This window comes from Phalacrocorax aristotelis, chromosome Z, assembly GCF_949628215.1.
Source record: "Phalacrocorax aristotelis chromosome Z, bGulAri2.1, whole genome shotgun sequence".
Taxonomy (NCBI): Eukaryota; Metazoa; Chordata; class Aves; order Suliformes; family Phalacrocoracidae; genus Phalacrocorax; species Phalacrocorax aristotelis.
Window position 1 is genome coordinate 12,098,870 of NC_134311.1, and position 17,251 is coordinate 12,116,120.

The 17,251-nt window shown below is 43.4% G+C and overlaps 1 long non-coding RNA gene across 1 annotated transcript; it reads right to left on the reverse strand.

Moving 5' to 3' along the window:
- Positions 1–555: 555 nt before the first annotated feature.
- LOC142050278 (uncharacterized) lies at positions 556–8,057 on the reverse strand. The gene is made up of 3 exons (XR_012657984.1): positions 7,952–8,057; positions 5,203–7,761; positions 556–5,057 (listed from the first exon to the last, which is right to left on the reverse strand). It is a non-coding gene; the product is annotated as an uncharacterized LOC142050278 (long non-coding RNA).
- Between the last annotated feature and the right edge of the window lie 9,194 nt (positions 8,058–17,251).

Consider the following 17,251-nt stretch of genomic DNA (forward strand, 5'->3'; position numbering starts at 1 on the left):
AGCTCAGCTGTTGAACCAAGTTTTTTTCTTGGAGACAAGCAAATACGAATTCCTACCAGCACATTCCCTGAATTCTTGCACAGAGCTGAGTCCCAGGAGTACTGCAAAAGTACTCCATAGATGAGAACAATGCCCCAAGTAAAGCTGTGCATTAGAACAGAAAGGACAGAAAGACACAACTTTACACTTCTGTAAGTTGTCAAGTTTGCTGTACCAGCACCATCACAATAACCCCTCAACAGTTTTTCTGCTTTTCTATGTCTTTCTGTAACCCCTGGTAGGGAAATTGGATTGACTAACTTGCTGAGGTCTTATAATGAGATTGCAACCCTGTTTGAAATTCCCTATAGCAGACTTTTGTTGATTGTCAATCTGTTGATCATGTTGAATACTCTCTCCCTCCGCTACAGCATGTTTCAGGAAGGCAAACACTCCAAGAAGCAATGAGTCTGCTTTCTGTGATGAGCTTTGGAAACATGCTGCTAATTGCCATGGCTGTGATTCTCAGTTTGACTGATAGCTCTAGGAATCAAAGCACTGTCTCTGGAGTTCACCATGATTTACAAGTGAGCTTTCATTCTGAGTCACCATGCCAACCATTAGTAGCATTTCTCACTAAATGCATAACACAGTCTACAAGCTTTTCAACCTTCATCATGTGTGGCTTGTAAATGGTTTGCAATACATTAATTTTAGTTTACCATAGAATACAGATTTCTTCCCCTCCTTTGTTCAGGCTAGGCACATATATATGAATTAAATGGGTACACAAAAATCATGGTATAGTACAGTGTCATTTGCATAGTGTAATTCCTCATGTGATTCAGTTATTATTTTTGTTGCTTTTACTGCATATGTGTTAGTTAAATCATGTATTATAACAGAAAAAAATTAAATTAAAATTTGGGCTAGTTTTGTCTTCAGAATATCACCTAAATGGCACTCAGGGTTTTTTTTCAAAGGCTTTCAAGACTGGAACCATTTCTATAAAACAAAATACACACAGCATGTCAAATATAAGAAAGGGAAGTTTTCTTATTAAAAAGATGGGTGTCCTTATGATGATAATTGAGAACAAAAATATTTGTATTTTTGTGAAGCTTACGGGGACTCTTTTGTCAACATCTTTTCTAGAAAATTATTATGTTTCCTAGTATGAAGTCCTAGCACTCACATAAATGTGTGTGGGGTTTGGGGTTATATGTGTATATCTATTGTGTATATGGGCTGTGTCTCTACATAAAACACACACTTCTTAGAGTACAGATGTTATTTAACAGAAATTTTTGTCAGAAAAGTATCATGTTGTAGTCCCCTTGAAAATAAGAATCTAATTTAAAAAATAAAATCAGTCTTCACCAATATCTTCAAGGCCTCTGTGCTTAGAAAAAAGGGTTTAAGGAGCAGAAGAACCCGCAGAAGATAAGGTTGATTCAGAGGTTACCTACACAAACTCAGTCCATACAGTTCTGTGGGACTTGAGTGCTGCACCTGAGCAAGTTGGCTGGTGTGTTTTTAAGGCCATTGTGTAATATCTTTGAACGGCTGTGGAGATTAGTCGAGAATTTTTGCCTTGAGAAAGAAAAACATCACACCCACTTTCAAAAAGGACAAGAAAGGTGGGGAGCAGCCAGCCAGTCAGTTTGACTTTGTTCCCTGAGAAAGTCATGAAGTGGATCCTCTTGGGGAACATCTCTGGGCACATGAAGGAGAAGAAGGTGATGGGAACAATCAATGTGGTTTGAGCAGGAGTTGGTGCCTGACCAACCTTGTTGCTTTCAGTGATAAAATGCCTGGATTCTTGGATAAGTGGAGAAGAGGGGATGTCAGCTTCCAACAGTCTCCAGAATTTCATTCTATCCAAGCTGCAAGTTAGGGTGTCCATATGGGTGCCCTACCAGGTGGTTGAAGAGCTGGTTGGACAGTTGGACTCAGAGGTGGTAAGCACTAGGTTGTATCTGCCTGGAGGATGGTGCCTCGTGGAGTTCCACAGGCTATCTTCTATGGCCTGTCCTGTTTAACACCTCTATCTGTGACTTAGGGAGGTCACAAAGTGCACTCTGTCAGGTTTGCAGGTGGTGCCAAGGGCAGAGACCAAAGATGCCCGTGAGGACAGGGCTACCATCTGGAAGGACTGGGATCGGTGGGAGGAAGGACCCAATGGGGCTCCCATCACCTGGGGTAAAAGTAATGGGCAGGCGGCCAGGGGCAGCTTTACAGAGAAGGTTCTGGGCCCTGGAGGGAAGTAAGCAGAGAAAGGCCTGGGAGGCTGGAAATAAGAGGATGGATTGACAATAGGGCCAGGGCCCAAAGAGTTTGTGCCATCTACCTCCTTGGAGGGTTTCCAGGCTATGCTGGATAAAGCATTGAGCAACCTGGTCTAACGCTGTGGCTGAGCTTGCTCTGGGCAGGGGGTCGGAGTGTAGAGATTATGAATATGTCAGATAACTAGAAATACCACTTTATTTGGTAATTCATATGCCTTACAAGGGTAAAACTATGAACTTCCCCTTGAAAACTGTCTAAATGTTCTAAAATATGTGGTCCCTAGAAGATAGTTTTCCCTGTTTTATGGCAGCTGTTTTCCAAGCTTATACAGTAAAAAACATCTGGGAGAAAGGAAAAGAACTGAGATCTCAGTTACAAGTGACATTGAGCTAACAGAGGGAGCTGACACATATTTTCAAATCTCTCTGGGATCATGAATTGGAGAAAACTGGCTTATTTATTTATTTTTACAATGTATATGTTGACTGCTTAAAGCAACCTTTCTCAGTTGGCTGTGGTCCAGGTAACCTCTAAATAAATCAGTATTGTGGGTGTTAAGAATGAATTTCACAGCGACAGAAAATCTCCCCAGACAATGAAGAGTCCTTGTCCTACCATTAGTCCAAAGTTCCTTTTTGGGGGGAGCCAGAAAACATTCATAACATAGGCACATAGGGTTGCCAGGTGGGATGTCTGAAAGGCATTGTAAGAATATCAGCTTTCAAAGCTGGGTCTATTTTTTTTTTTCTTTTTAACACTGTAAGTGCTCTGTGGAAGTAATGATATGATGAACAGATTTATCACTTCAAGAAATTCACAGTAAATAGATTGTCTTTTCTTTGTTTACTTCTAAAGCCGAAAGGAAACAATGATATTTAAATCAAGAACCAGATTTAAAAAACAAAACAAAACAAAACAAAACAGACGGTTAATAGTGTCCAGATTAAAGAGATATATAGTCCAAGCTGAAAATCGTAATCTGTGGGTAAAAAAGAATGTGGTTTTTTGCACAGTTAAAATGTAAGCTTGAATGTTTAGTCCTCAGAATAATATAACAATCTTAACAACAGGCTGCTAAAGAAATCTAACAAACTTTGTCCTCTTTTGTACCTGTATTCATCTGGAATCAATGCTGGCACCTTGTACAGTACTCTAATATGCGGCTTGGCCTTATTTTAGCTCTATAAGCACAGTTCATTACTTATCTCATTGTTGCATTCATCTTCTTTCTGTCCATGACCATAAGGCAGTTATCCAAATAATTAGACTCTCTGACCCCTTAAATTAGCTTTGGCAGCATTTTGCCACCTTTCTTCACCCTCTTATTCACCTTAGCCCAAAATAGAACTAAAGATGGAAAATTTCATCTAACATAATATTTATTTGAAAAATACTATGTAAAAGTTCTGTCTAATGCAGGTATTGTACAGCCTGACCCTTGCCTTCCAGAGATCCCAAGAGTATTTTATACCCATATTTTAAATAATTTATTTTTTCAGACTAGATTTCACATTGCCTCAAACTGCAGCATTTTCCACTTTCATTTTGAATTAAAAACATTCAGATGTGAATAATGATTTTTAGGTAGAGCACTGTCACTGAGGTCTTTTGACAAGACATCAGTGGATGGAGGTTTAAAAACAAATTCTTCTGGGAGAATCTGAGTATTTAATAAATTCAAGTTCATTGTCAGATCTCATCAAAAAAAGAACTTATGATTTTCATGACTTGAAATCTACAAAAGGAAGTGATCAATCCTGCTGTAATAAGACCATCTATTGACATGATCTATAGACCCTGTCTAAAAAGATCTCATTTATGAGGAAGAGAAGAAAAAGATTTATTAGAAGTGAAACCCTTGGGACCATGATGGATCCATGATTTTCCATGTGTGTTGTGGTCAAATGTCCCAGAGCTGACATTTATTTCTTACTTAATAGAAAAATGACAAACGGACAGTTATATACTGGGTATAAATATCTTAGCACAAGGACTCAGAGGAGTAGGATTTTTAAAGGTGAATGAAGACCAATATCAAAAGCCTTAGATTCTCTCACCCAAAGACTGATGCAATCACTTGGTCTCTTACACTGCATGCAACTACATATGCAGGCACACACCCACCCTGCAAGTGAGGGGCTATTCAAAACTGAAGGTGCTGCAGCTACAGCAACAGTCCTTCCCATAAATTATAAAGCTCTAGATAATTTGTACATAATTGTTGGATATTCGTAAAAGAAATCATTAACAAAAAGAGCCTTACACAAGGGAATAAAAGAGTCAATACTGAGCCCTTCAGAGCTGATTTGATGTGCTTATAAGCAAGAATGTTTTGTTTAGTTCTAAAGCCAAAAGAAAACAATAATATTTAAATCAAGAAGTGACTAAAAAATGCTGTGGCTATTATTACCTACAAAATATAAGTCCAGTCTCTCTGGCAAGCCAATAATTTCTTTCACTGGACAGTCTTAATACATAAATGGTACTTTTCCCTTGATCCAAGTAAGGCGAGAAGAAAACAACTTGTACTTCTTGTAAGAAAAAGTTTTTCTCCACTATTTTGTGAGATGCAACAGAACAGAGATGTCTCAGCTGTTTCATGATAAAATTTCCTCCTCCCACTTATTAGTGAATGCAGAAGAAACATCAACATTCGTTGTTTGTTTCAGCAAATCTTTTTCTGAGGTCTTTGTTTGTTGGCCCTCAATCCTGCCTTAACTCTATCTCAGAGGTGGATGGATACTGAATCTCCATGTGTGTATATTGTGTTTCAACTCTGGTAGGGAGAACTGTAAAAGTAAAAGCGAGAAAACTCTTAGGTTGTGATAAAGACAGTTTAATAAGTAAAAAATCACAACTAACAAAAACCCCAACACAAAGAAAAACAAAACCAAGAAAAACAAGTGGTGCAAAAATTCCCTTTCAATCACTTACCACTAGCCAAGTGATGCTCAGCCGGTCCCCAAGCAGTGGCAGCCATGGCCTGCTTCCTCCCCCCCAAGTTTTGATGGTGATCATGATGTCATACAGTATGGGGTGTCACTTTGGTCAGCTGTTCCAGCTGTGTCCTCTTCCAGCTTCTTCCCCAGTTTACTCACTGGTAGGGTGGTGTGAAGAAACATAAAAGGCCTTGACTCTGTGTAAGCGCTGTTTAGCAATTAAAAAAACACCCGTGTGTTATCAACACTGTTTTCAGCACAGATCCAAAACATAGCCACTTACTAGCTACTATGAAGAAAATTATTCCTGTTCCAGAAAAAAACAGTACAGCACCTTTGAAAAATCCCATGTGCCAGAATCAGGTCACTGGTATCAATATCAAATGTACACAAGAGGTTTATTTATTTGCTTATTTATTTATCTTACAAAGTGTCCATAAGAAGACTGTGCTTTTCACCTTCCACCCCTCCTCCCCATATAGCAGGTTTGAACTCCTCATCCAGAACCCTGACTTGTTGCCTTGTTTCTACCATGCAGGATCCTGAACTCAACCATCTCATGGTCTCTGCAGCCAAGGCAACCCCCAACTCTCAAATTATCAACCAGCCTTCCATGTTTGTTAGTATAAGTTCAAACAGCACATCTCGCCTAGTTGGCTCTTCTACCACTTGCATCAAAAAGTTGTCCTCGATGCTCTGCAGGAACCTTCTGGACTCATCGTGTTGCTTTTCCAGAGAATATCAGGGTGGTTGAAGTCCCCCATGAGGACCAGGGCCTCCAATTGTAAGGCTACTTCCAGCTGGCTGTAGAAGGCCTCATCAACTTCCTCTTCTTGATAATCTTTGTGTAGTTTGTCCTTCTCCTTCTACCTTTGTACTGGAAAGAAGGCAGCTCTTGATTTACCTATTTCAGCCTCTGCGTGCAGTCTTTAACCAAATTCTTGCACATAATTCCAAGTTAAATGAACTTTCTCTTAAAAGGAGGAGAACCAGATTCTATGTGGAGCAGTGGAAACCAAATGAGTAAAGCCACTTGGCTTCCCTTTTACACAGGAATCACTGGGCATAAAATACAACCACATTTAACATGGAAGAAGCAGAAGCATATCTGTTTGCTCACTATGAAATGATCTATGTAATAACATAAACACATCCCCAACTCTAAAATCATCTCAGAGGGTGGGAGATAGGATTGATCTGCTGTAATGTATAATATGATTAATCTTCACAATTTTCATTTTCTTTTTATTTCATTGTTGTTGCTCTTGGGTTTTTTTCTTTCCACCATAGGAATAATTGTAGAATCACTACAGCTCATTCAATACACAGCCACATCTGAGGGGAAAAGTTAATAGGCAATACCTGAGTTTCTCATAGTCACTACTTGTCAGAGGCAAGTATTCACTGTAAATTACAAAAACATACATAGAAGTAATTTTAATCAAACGCTTTTAACATTATGCACAGAGGCAACAGTAAGCAAGCATCTGTTAAGGAGTTTTGTAAGATAAGGTCCACGGATTGTTGTGTTTCAAGTTCACGCAGGTAATGAAAATAAATGGACATCTTTGCTATGTATTTTTAATATACTGGAAGGCACTTTTCTCCCAGAGCTGAGTATGTCAGTCAAAATCTGTCCCTTGCATAAACATTTGTAAGAGCTTTGGCTGCTCCTGACAGGGCCTGTTCATATGTGAGTAAAACATTTGAAGGTCCAAGCCACCTCCTAACCAAGACGAGCACTGACATTCGTCTCCTCTAGAAAATCACTCCATAAAACTTGAGATCTCAGATGTGCCTGACGCAAATCAAGTTGATCTGGTTGCTTTCACTAATTTCCCACTTCAAATAAGCCAGATCCATTTCCAAAAGTATTTGTTTTAACAATACACCACATTTCAGTTTATTAATGGATGTGTCTTCTTATTCTCATTTATTGGTCTATATATTAGAATCATAGAACGGTTTGGGTTGGAAGAGACCTTTAGAGGTCATCTAGTCCAATCCCTCTGCAGTGAACGGGAACATCTTCAACCAGATCAGGTTGCTCAGAGCCCCATCCAACCTGACACTGAATGTCTCTAGGGGTGGGGCATCTACCACCTCTGTGGGCAACCTGTGCCCCTGTTTCACCACACTCATAGCAAATCATTTCTTCCTTGTCTGGTCCAAATCTATCCTCTTCCAGTTCAAAACCATTACCCCTCGTCCTGTCACAACAGGCCTTGCTAAAGAGATTCTCCCCACCTTTCCTATAGTCTCCCTTTAAGTACTGGAAGGCCACAGTAGGGTCTCCCCACAGCCTTCTCTTCCCCAGGTTGAACAACCCCAACTCTCTCAGCCTGTCCTTGTAGGAGACGTGCTCCAGCCCTCGGACCATTTTTGTGGCTTCCTCTGGACCCACTCCAACAGGACCACGTCCTACTTGTGCTGAGGCCTCCAGAGCTGGATGCAGCACTCCAGGTGGGGTCCCACAAGAGCAGAGCAGCAGAATCACCTCCCACGACCTGCTGGCCACGCTGCTGGGGATGCAACCTAGGAGACGGTTGGCTGTCTGGGAAGCAAGCACACATTGTTGGCTCATGTCCAGCTTTTCATCCACCAGGACCCCCAAGTCCTTCTCTGCAAGCCCGCTCCCAATCCCTTCATCCCCCAGCCTGTACTGATATTGGGGGTTGCCCCGACCCAGGCTCAGGATGTTGCACTTGGCCTTTTTGAACCTTAAAATGTTCTCACAGGCCCACCTCTCCAGCTTGTCCATGTCTCTTTGGATGGCATCCTGTCCTTCTGGTGTGTCAACTGCACCGCTCAGCTTGGTGTCATCTGCAGACCTGCTGAGGGTGCACTCGATCCCACAGTCTACGTAATTGATGAAAATATTAAACAGTACTGGTCCCAGTACGGAACCTTGAGGGACACCACTCACCACTGGTCTCCATCTGGGTGTTGAGCCATTGACCACTACTCTCTGGATGTGACCATCCAACCAATTCCTCATCCACCGAACACCCCACCCATCAAATCCATATTTCCTCAGTTTAGAGGGAAGGGTGCTGTGGGGACCGTGTCAGAGGCCTTGCAGAATTCCAGGTAGGTGATATCCATAGCTCTTCCCTTCTCTACCGATGTAGTCAGTCCATCATAGAAGACCATTAGGTTGGTCAGGCAGAACTTGCCTTTGGTGAAGCCATGCTGACTGCATCAGATCACCTCCCTGTTCTCCACATGCTATAGCATAGGTCCTAGGAGGATCTGCTCCATGATTTTCCCAGGCACAGAGGTGAGGCTAACAGGTCAGTAGTTTCCTAGGTCCTCCTTTCTACCATTTTTAAAGATTGGCACAGTATTTCCCTCTTTCCAGTCACGAGATACCCCACCTGACTGCCATGACTTTTCAAATATCATGGAGAGTGGCTTGGCAACTCCATCAACCATTTCCCTCAGGACTCTGGGATGCATCTCATCACGTCCTGTAGGCTTGTGCATATCCAGGTTCCTCAGGTGGTCACGTACTTGATCTTCCCTTACACTGGGAGGGGCTTTATTCCCCTGGTCTCCATTCTGTGGTCCATCAGCTTGGGATGGGTGAGGAGAGAGGTTACCAGTGAAGACTGAGGCAAAAACATTGTTGAGTACCTCAGCCTTCTCCTTGCCTGTTGCTACTAGGCCACCATTTCTGTTCATCAGGCAGGGGAAGCTTTCTTTAACTTTCCTTTTCTGGTTGACATACCTGTAAAAGCCTTCCTTGTTATTCTTTGCATCCCTTGCCAAATTCAGCTCCAGCCGTGCCTTGGCCTTCCTGACCTCATCCCTACACAACTGGACAGCATCCCTATAATCTTCCCAGCATGTCTGTCCTGCTACCATTGCCTGTGCAGTTCCATCTTGCTCTTTAGTTTCAGCAGCATGTCTTGGCTCAGTCATGCTGGCCTCTTCCCTTCCTTGAATGATTTCTTACACCTGGGAACTGAGAGCTCTTTCTATAGGTTTAGAATTAGGTTTCCATATGTGTGAGAATTTCTTTACATGGACCAGTATGACACAAGTAAGACTTTAAATAGTGACTTAAAGAGAACAAAATATATATCCAGATCATTGGATGTGTTTCTTTTAGAAGACCTGTTGTTTATTATTAGGAGAATAAATGGGTAACTATTTGCATTTCTACAATAAATATGATCCATGGTTTTATGAGATACTAGCAGGACCATCATAACAGGGAAAGTAACAGTATTTTGACTGATAAGAGAAAGAGAAATAGTAACAGAATAAGAAATGACAGGGAAGATTAAAATAAAAGAATGTATATGGGAGATATCCTGATGAATGACCTGTGCAAAAATACTCTCAGCAAGACATTGAATCAAATAACCTTGAAAGCACAAAACTAAAATTATCACTATACAAGCTGAAGGGAGAAAAATCCATTATGAAGGAAAAGATAAAGCAGGACTTCTAGTAAAAAAAAAAAAAAAACTAAAGGAGGAAAAATTTAATAATTCATTAATAATTAAAATTTGTATTGAAAATATATTAAACTAAATAATATTTTGGCAAAACAAGGGAAAATTAACAAGATACTTCCTAAGTGCTACAGGAAGCTGCATAAAATTAGTTTAGAAATAATAAATGCAGGATTTATTCCACATGCAATAAAACTAACATACCCAGAAGTTACACCAAGAGCAAAATGATTACCTTTAAAATGTAAAGGAATTAAATTATTGATGCTGCACAGAAATTCTCAAGTATATGATCAATATGTTCACCTACTTTATACACACCAAGAATACCTTGTTGATCTTAATTTCACAGGTACAAGTAGATAAAGAGAAGAAATGAAATGGAGGCAGAGAATACACAGTTTCCAAATCAACAGCATCAGTTTTCAGGGTTGCATATGCAGGAGCCAGATCTGCCATAGACTTTTGGTAGTTATAGGTAAAAGTAGGGGCCTTAATGGTGTTATAAGTGTGTAAAATTGGGCAGGGTGCTTGCTTTACTGTAAGAGTCAACTCTTGCCATGCAATCTGGCTACAAGTGTTGGGAAGCTAGAGCAAAATCTGCATACCCGTACTGTGGAGTGACTACTCCCTTCCAAATCTCTTTGCTGTCCAGGAAACAATACGCTATTGTTACAGGCTGATAGCAAAAGCTTCATAACAAGAGTTTATGATTTTGGTACAGAAGGGCTTTGGTTCAAAATCTACTGCAAGTGGAGGTGATGTCCAAGTGTTCTCATTATTTTCAGTTATTTAGAATATAGGAGGATTTCTACCTGGTGGACTGGTGGACATACCTTACCATTTGAACCAGCCTTATAATCACTTCAGAATTAGAAAGATTAGTGTTTAAGAGCTGTTTTACAAACAACGTTCTGACAGTAGTCAGGCCATAAACTGTCATAGTTATCTCATTTGACCACTGCAAAAAATCAACCTTTGTGCGCACACAAGAGTGTGCTGGTTTTGGCTGAGAACGGGTTAATTGTCCTCACTCTGGGGGGTCGGGGACCTTTCCAGCTTCCCGCGCTCTGCCGCGTGGCGGGGGGGGGCTGGGAGGGGCAGGGCCATGGTGGGGGTGGCTGACCCCGACTGGCCAATGGCAGGTTCATTCCATGCCACGTGACACCATGACCGGTATATGGAGGGGGGGCAGTTGCGGCTCGGGGGCGGCGTTGGGTCGGCGGGTGGTGAACGGCTGCGGCGCGTGCGGTTTGTTTTGGTGGTTTGTTCCCCTCTCCCCTCCCTTCCCCCCTCCCCCGGGGCTTTGCGCCTCTCGTTGTTCTCCTTTACATTGCATTTCTGTTGTTTCTTTTAATTTTAATTATTAAACTGTTCTTACCCCAACCCACGAGCGTTACCCTTCTGATTCTCTCCCCCATCTACCGGTGGGGAGTGAGCGAGCGGCTGTGTGGGGCTGAGCTGCCGGCTAAACCACGACAGTCTTTTTGGCGCCCAACGTGGGGCTCAAGGGTTGGAGATAACAACAGCTGCTGGTCACAGCACCATGTTGTCCTTTTTGCAGTTGGTGTTAAAGATCGGTGTTGGTTGTTTGAGTCTGCTGTGTTCTGCTGTGATTAGTAATGTTTTGCCTACAGGATTTGTTATACAAACACTCGTTTTCAGCTTTATCTGGTATTTGGGGTTTTTGCTGAAACCGTTACTGTACTTCGGATGCCACCTTGTTGAGGCAATTAACAATTATACCTCCTCCTCTGAGACATTTTATATGGAGGAAGTACAGAATAGTACCTTTGCAACTTTGTTCTATGATGTCTGTGCCTTTGTTACAACAACGTTTTTGTATCTTGAACATCCTTGGGTGGTTAAGGTGGACTTATTGTTAGTTTTGGGGCATGTTGTTTTGGTTTTGACTAAACAATTTAAGAATATCATCCAGAAATCTGCCCTGAGGCTTGATAGTTACGAGTGGCAGGGCATGTGGGATAGCATGGGCAAATACCTAGGGCAGTGGGCACCCCCAGTGTTTTGGAGTTTCACCCCTGAACAAGTGCAGAATCCTAAAAAACTAGTAGAATATTTGGAGGAAGTATGTTGTTACGCTGGGAACTCCAGAGAGACACAGATCACTGCAACATGCTGGGGTCTGGCCGATGCATATCGAGCCCTGCTCCAGAGTATTCAGTGCTCCCAGGGGGAAGAGAATGTCTCTGGATTGAAAGGCAAAGTGACTGGCACTGTAGACAATCCAGCCCTGACAACAGGCACTGCAGCCACTCAAACCCCATGACAACTACTGGAGATGGCTCAGAAAATAAACCCGTACCAGTATCAGTTGCCCCCATAGACAAGAAAAAATATTGGAAGCGGACATCAACTCGTTTAGAACGGGATGATGAAGAACCAGGGCCATCACGGGGAGAGGAGGGAGAAGTAATAAATGAAATAGAGACCACCCGATCCCTGTCCTTGAGCAATTTGCGAGATATGCAAAAAGATTTCAGGCGTCGTTCAGGTGAGCACATTGCCACCTGGCTGCTCCGATGCTGGGATAATGGGGCCAGTAGCCTGGAACTAGAGGGAAAAGAAGCCAAACAACTGGGATCCCTTTCTGGAGAAGGGGGCATTGACAAAGCAATTGGGAAAAAACCACACGCCCTCAGCCTCTGGAGGCGACTCCTGTCCAGAGTGAAGGAAAGGTATCCCTTTAAAGAAGATGTTACATATCGCCCAGGAAAATGGACAACTATGGAGAAAGGCATCCAGTATCTCAGGGAATTAGCTGTGCTTGAGGTGATTTATGGTGACCTGGACGATCAACGGTCATCCAAAGATCCAGATGAAGCCCAGCGCACACGACCCATGTGGCGGAAGTTTGTACGGAGCGCACCATCTTCGCATGCAAACTCATTGGCAGTGATGTCCTGGAAAGATGACGAGACACCAACGGTGGCAGAGGTGATAGATAGACTCCGGGATTACGACACAAATATCTCTTCCTCGCTTGTCTCTGCTGTGGAGAAACTATCCCAAGAGGTCCAGCAACTCAAAGAAGATCTGTCCTACTCCCCACCTCGACAGAGCAGTGTCTCAGCTGTTAGGAATAAGAATCCTTTGGCTCAAAGGAGAGGATACACACCTCGGGCCACCCTATGGTTTTACCTGCGTGACCACAGAGAGGACATGATGAGGTGGGATGGCAAGCCTGCCTCAACCTTACAGGCATGAGTGCATGAACTGCAAGGAAGAACAGTCACTCAGGGAGGCTCTTCCAGGAAAGCTGCTGCAATTTCCAGTGAGCAGGTCCCCAGACAGAAGAGTAGAAGCGCTGATTTTCTTTCTAAGTGTAACAGAGGGACTCCTGATTCACATTTACAGGAAGTGAGTTGTGACTGCCCTGATCAGGACTAGAGGGGCCCTGCCTCCAGCCGGGTGGAGGAAAGGGATAACCGGGCTTACTGGACGGTGTGGATCCGATGGCCTGGCACGTCCGACCCACAGGAGTATAAAGCTTTAGTGGACACCGGTGCACAGTGCCCTTTAATGCCATCAAACTATACAGGGGCAGAACCCATCAGCATTGCTGGAGTGACAGGGGGATCCCAAGAGCTAACTGTGTTGGAGGCCGAAGTGAGCCTAACCAGGAACGAGTGGCAAAAGCACCCCATTGTGCCTGGCCCTGAGGCTCCGTGCATCCTTGGCACAGACTACCTCAGGAGAGGGTATTTCAAGGACCCAGAAGAGTACAAGTGGGCTTTTGGTGTAGCTGCCTTGGAGACGGAGGAAATTAAACATCTGTCTACCTTGCCTGGTCTCTCAAAAGACCCTTCTGTGGTGGGGTTGCTGAAGGTCAAAGAACAACAGGTTTGATAAGTTTATTCAATATACAATTCAATACATACTGACTCTGGGGAATTAACTGCAATGGAGGGGCTGTGACTTCTCAAACCTGTTTACATCATGCATAGAAACCCACCACAGACTTAGGGAACAACGCACACACAACACAAACCCTGATGTCTCTCTTTGCTTCGCATTCTTTACACCCCACTGATTCCACCACAGCACACTATTTGTACAGTTGCAGTGGGAACTAAGTCAAGCAAAAGTTCTATCTGAAAATAGGCCAAACCAAACCAAAAAACTACCCCCCCATCTTTTTTTTTTTTTTGTGTGTGTGTGCAAGGAGACATGCAACTAATTGGTACAGCTGAATGGGTAACTGTTACAGCTGAATGCTGTGGAACAAATGTCGAAAGAAAGGTGACAGTGGGGAAGAGGTCAGTGGATGAAGAGAGGCCATAATACCTTAAACTGCTAATGATACTGTCAGTCACAAGTCAACCATGGAATATTGTATAAACTTATCATACCACTGCCAAAACTCTTGTGTATGCACAAAGCATGAGTTATTGCAGTGGTCAAATAAGCTAGCAGGGAGAAGTAATGACAGTTTATACCTCATTTAATATGTAGCTAGGTAGAACAGGCCACATTAATTTGAGCAACAAGAGACGTTATGTACATGTTATGAGCATAGATAGCCGAAATTAAAACATGACCTGTGAAAGCTCTGCAGAAAAGGCCACGGTAACTGGAAGGAGAAAAAGAAATACAGAGTACAACAAGATGCAGAGATGAAAAAGTAAAGGTGGAAATTTTTATTCTCTCTGCCTTTGAAACACAAAACTCTATGCCTTTTGCAGCTGTTCATTTGAACAGCTAAAATATATTTGCGAAACTACTTTTTCTTGTTTTATTTTGCACATTATAAATTCTGTCAGAATACAAAGTTCCTGGGACGTACAGTGCCTTTAATATTGCAGTGAGATGCTTTGTTTAGTACATCAAACAGGCAGCATTACTTCAATCTTTTTAAAGTCCCCTTTTTGTGTGTGCTACTGCAGCTAATGTCTTCTAGAAAAGAGCTGTTGACTTGGGCTGACTCTGTATTAAATGAGGAGAGCAAAGCATGAAAAGCACATGGTTCAGTCTTCCAGAAAGGTAGAGGAAAATAATTTTAAAGGCTTTTTTCCTGGTAGCTTTCATAAATATGATTTTGGGGCTACATTAATCTCTAAGAATCGTATCACACATGCATTATATCCATTGTTTTAACAGTGAGGAAGCCAAAGAAGTTGATGTAAGAGGGCAAAACTATGGATGAATAGAGGACAGTTTTTCTACCAGAAGTACAGAAGAGGGCCAAAAAAAAATGGCTGAAGTGATTAATAAATGTTTATGTCATGTGGAAAAGAGTGGATAACCCAGTACATTACTACTGTTATAGCAAATTATTATTATGTCACCAGGACACGTTTACTTGTAAGCAAGGACACTATCAGGGCTTCAAGATACCTAGCAAGCATTCAAGCTTCTATCATATAAATTTAGTACTTTTATTGCTCCAACCTTAGCTGGCTTCCAGATTCCTGTCAGCATCATGGCTGAAGTTGCACATCCTCTGGTTTCTTGGGTCAAATGCTCTGCCTGGAAAACTGTGGGCATGTGAAAAGTTTAAGTGAACACTGAACTCCTTCCACTTGGTGCACAACTTGACTGCAAGATGGAAGCCACTCAGGCAGGCAGAGACCGATTTCTATGGCTTTGGACCTTTCACAGCAGCTCTGTGAGGCTGATAAGCAGATCTTGCTTCGATCCCCCTCTGCTTATATTGGCACCTCAGAGGTTAGCAGAGGGCAAGGATCTGAGGTTGAATAACAGTCAGGGTATCACCTGTGCCTTCTGAGCTTAAAACCAAACTTGCATTTATGACAAAGCAAAACTGAGATGCATCTGTATCACACTGGTAATTCCATCCTCCTTCACCCAGTAAAGCAAAGATTCCATGAAAAATCTCTTTCTCTATCAACACAATAATACATAAACAAACCAGTTATTGAAAACCTGGAGGTTCACAAGTCCATGGGGCCGGATGGGATCCACCCAAGGATACTGAGGGAGCTGGCAGAGGAGCTCACCGAGACACTCTCCATCATTTATCAACAGTCCTGGTCAACCGGGGAGGTGCCAGATGCCTGGAAGCTAGCGAGTGTGATGCCCCTCTACAAGAAGGGTCAGAAGGAGGATCTGGGGAACTACAGGCCTGTCAGCCTGACCTCGGTGCCGGGAAAGGTCATGGAGCAGGTCATCCTCAATACCATTACACAGCACATGTGGGACAACCAGGGGGTCGGGCTCAGCCAGCATGGGTTTATGAAAGGGAGGTCCTGCCTCACTAACATGATATCCTTCTATGATAAGGTGACCTGCTTAGTGGATGAGGGGAAGGCTGTGGACATTGTCTACTTGGACTTCAGTAAGGCCTTTGACACTGTCTCCCACAGCATTCTCCTGGAGAAGCTGGCTGCTCGTGGCTTGGACACGTGCACTCTGCGCTGGGTTAAAAACTGGCTGGGTGGCTGAGCCCAGAGAGTGGTGGTGAATGGAGTCAAATCCAGCTGGGGGCCAGTCACGAGTGGTGTTCCCCAGGGCTCAGTGTTGGGGCCGGTCCTGTTCAATATCTTCACTGATGATCTGGATGAGGGGATTGAGTGCACCCTCAGTAAGTTTGCAGATGACACCAAGCTGGATGGAAGTGTCGATCTGCTGGAGGGCAGGAAGGCCCTACAGGGGGACCTGGACAGGCTGGATCATTGGGCCGGAGCCAACAGTATGAGATTTAACAAGGCCAAGTGCCGGGTCCTGCACTTGGGTCACAACAACCCCATGCAGTGCTACAGGCTTGGGGAGGAGCGGCTGGAGAGCTGCCTGGAGGAAAAGTACCTGGGGGTGCTGGCTGACAGCCGGCTGAACATGAGCCAGCAGTGTGCTCAGGCGGCCAAGAAGGCCAATGGCATCCTGGCTTGTATCAGGAATAGTGTGGCCAGCAGGGGCAGGGAGGTGATCGTGCCCCTGTACTCGGCACTGGGAAGGCTGCACCTCGAGTACTGTGTTCAGTTTTGGGCCCCTCACTACAAGAAGGACGTTGAGGTGCTGGATCGTGTCCAAAGGAGGGCAACAAAGTTGGTGAAGGGTCTAGAGAGCCGGTCTTATGAGGAGCAGCTGAGGGAGCTGGGGTTGCTTAGTCTGGAGAAGAGGAGGCTGAGGGGAGACCTTATCGCTCTCTACAACTACCTGAAAGGAGGTTGTAGCAAGACAGGGGTCGGCCTCTTCTCCCTAGTAACAAGCGATAGGATGAGAGGAAATGGCCTCAAGCTGCAGCAGGGGAAGTTTAGCTGGGTATTAGGAAAAACTTCTTCACTGGGTTGTCAGGCATTGGAAGAAGCTGCCCAGGGAGGTGGTGGAGTCTCCACCCCTGGAGGTATTTAAAAGAAGGGTAGATGTGGTGCTTGAGGATATGGTTTAGTGGTGGACTTGGCAGTGATAGGTTAGCAGTTGGACTCGATGATCTTAAGGGTCTTTTCCAACCTTAATGATTCTACGATTCTATGATTCTCTGATGCCTCCATCCATTTTGGTTGTGGTCAACACTTCTAGATACTTTTTCCCACTCTTTAGGTAGATAAAATATAAGCACTTATTTTCACACAGACTTATATATATACCTCAAAATTAAAC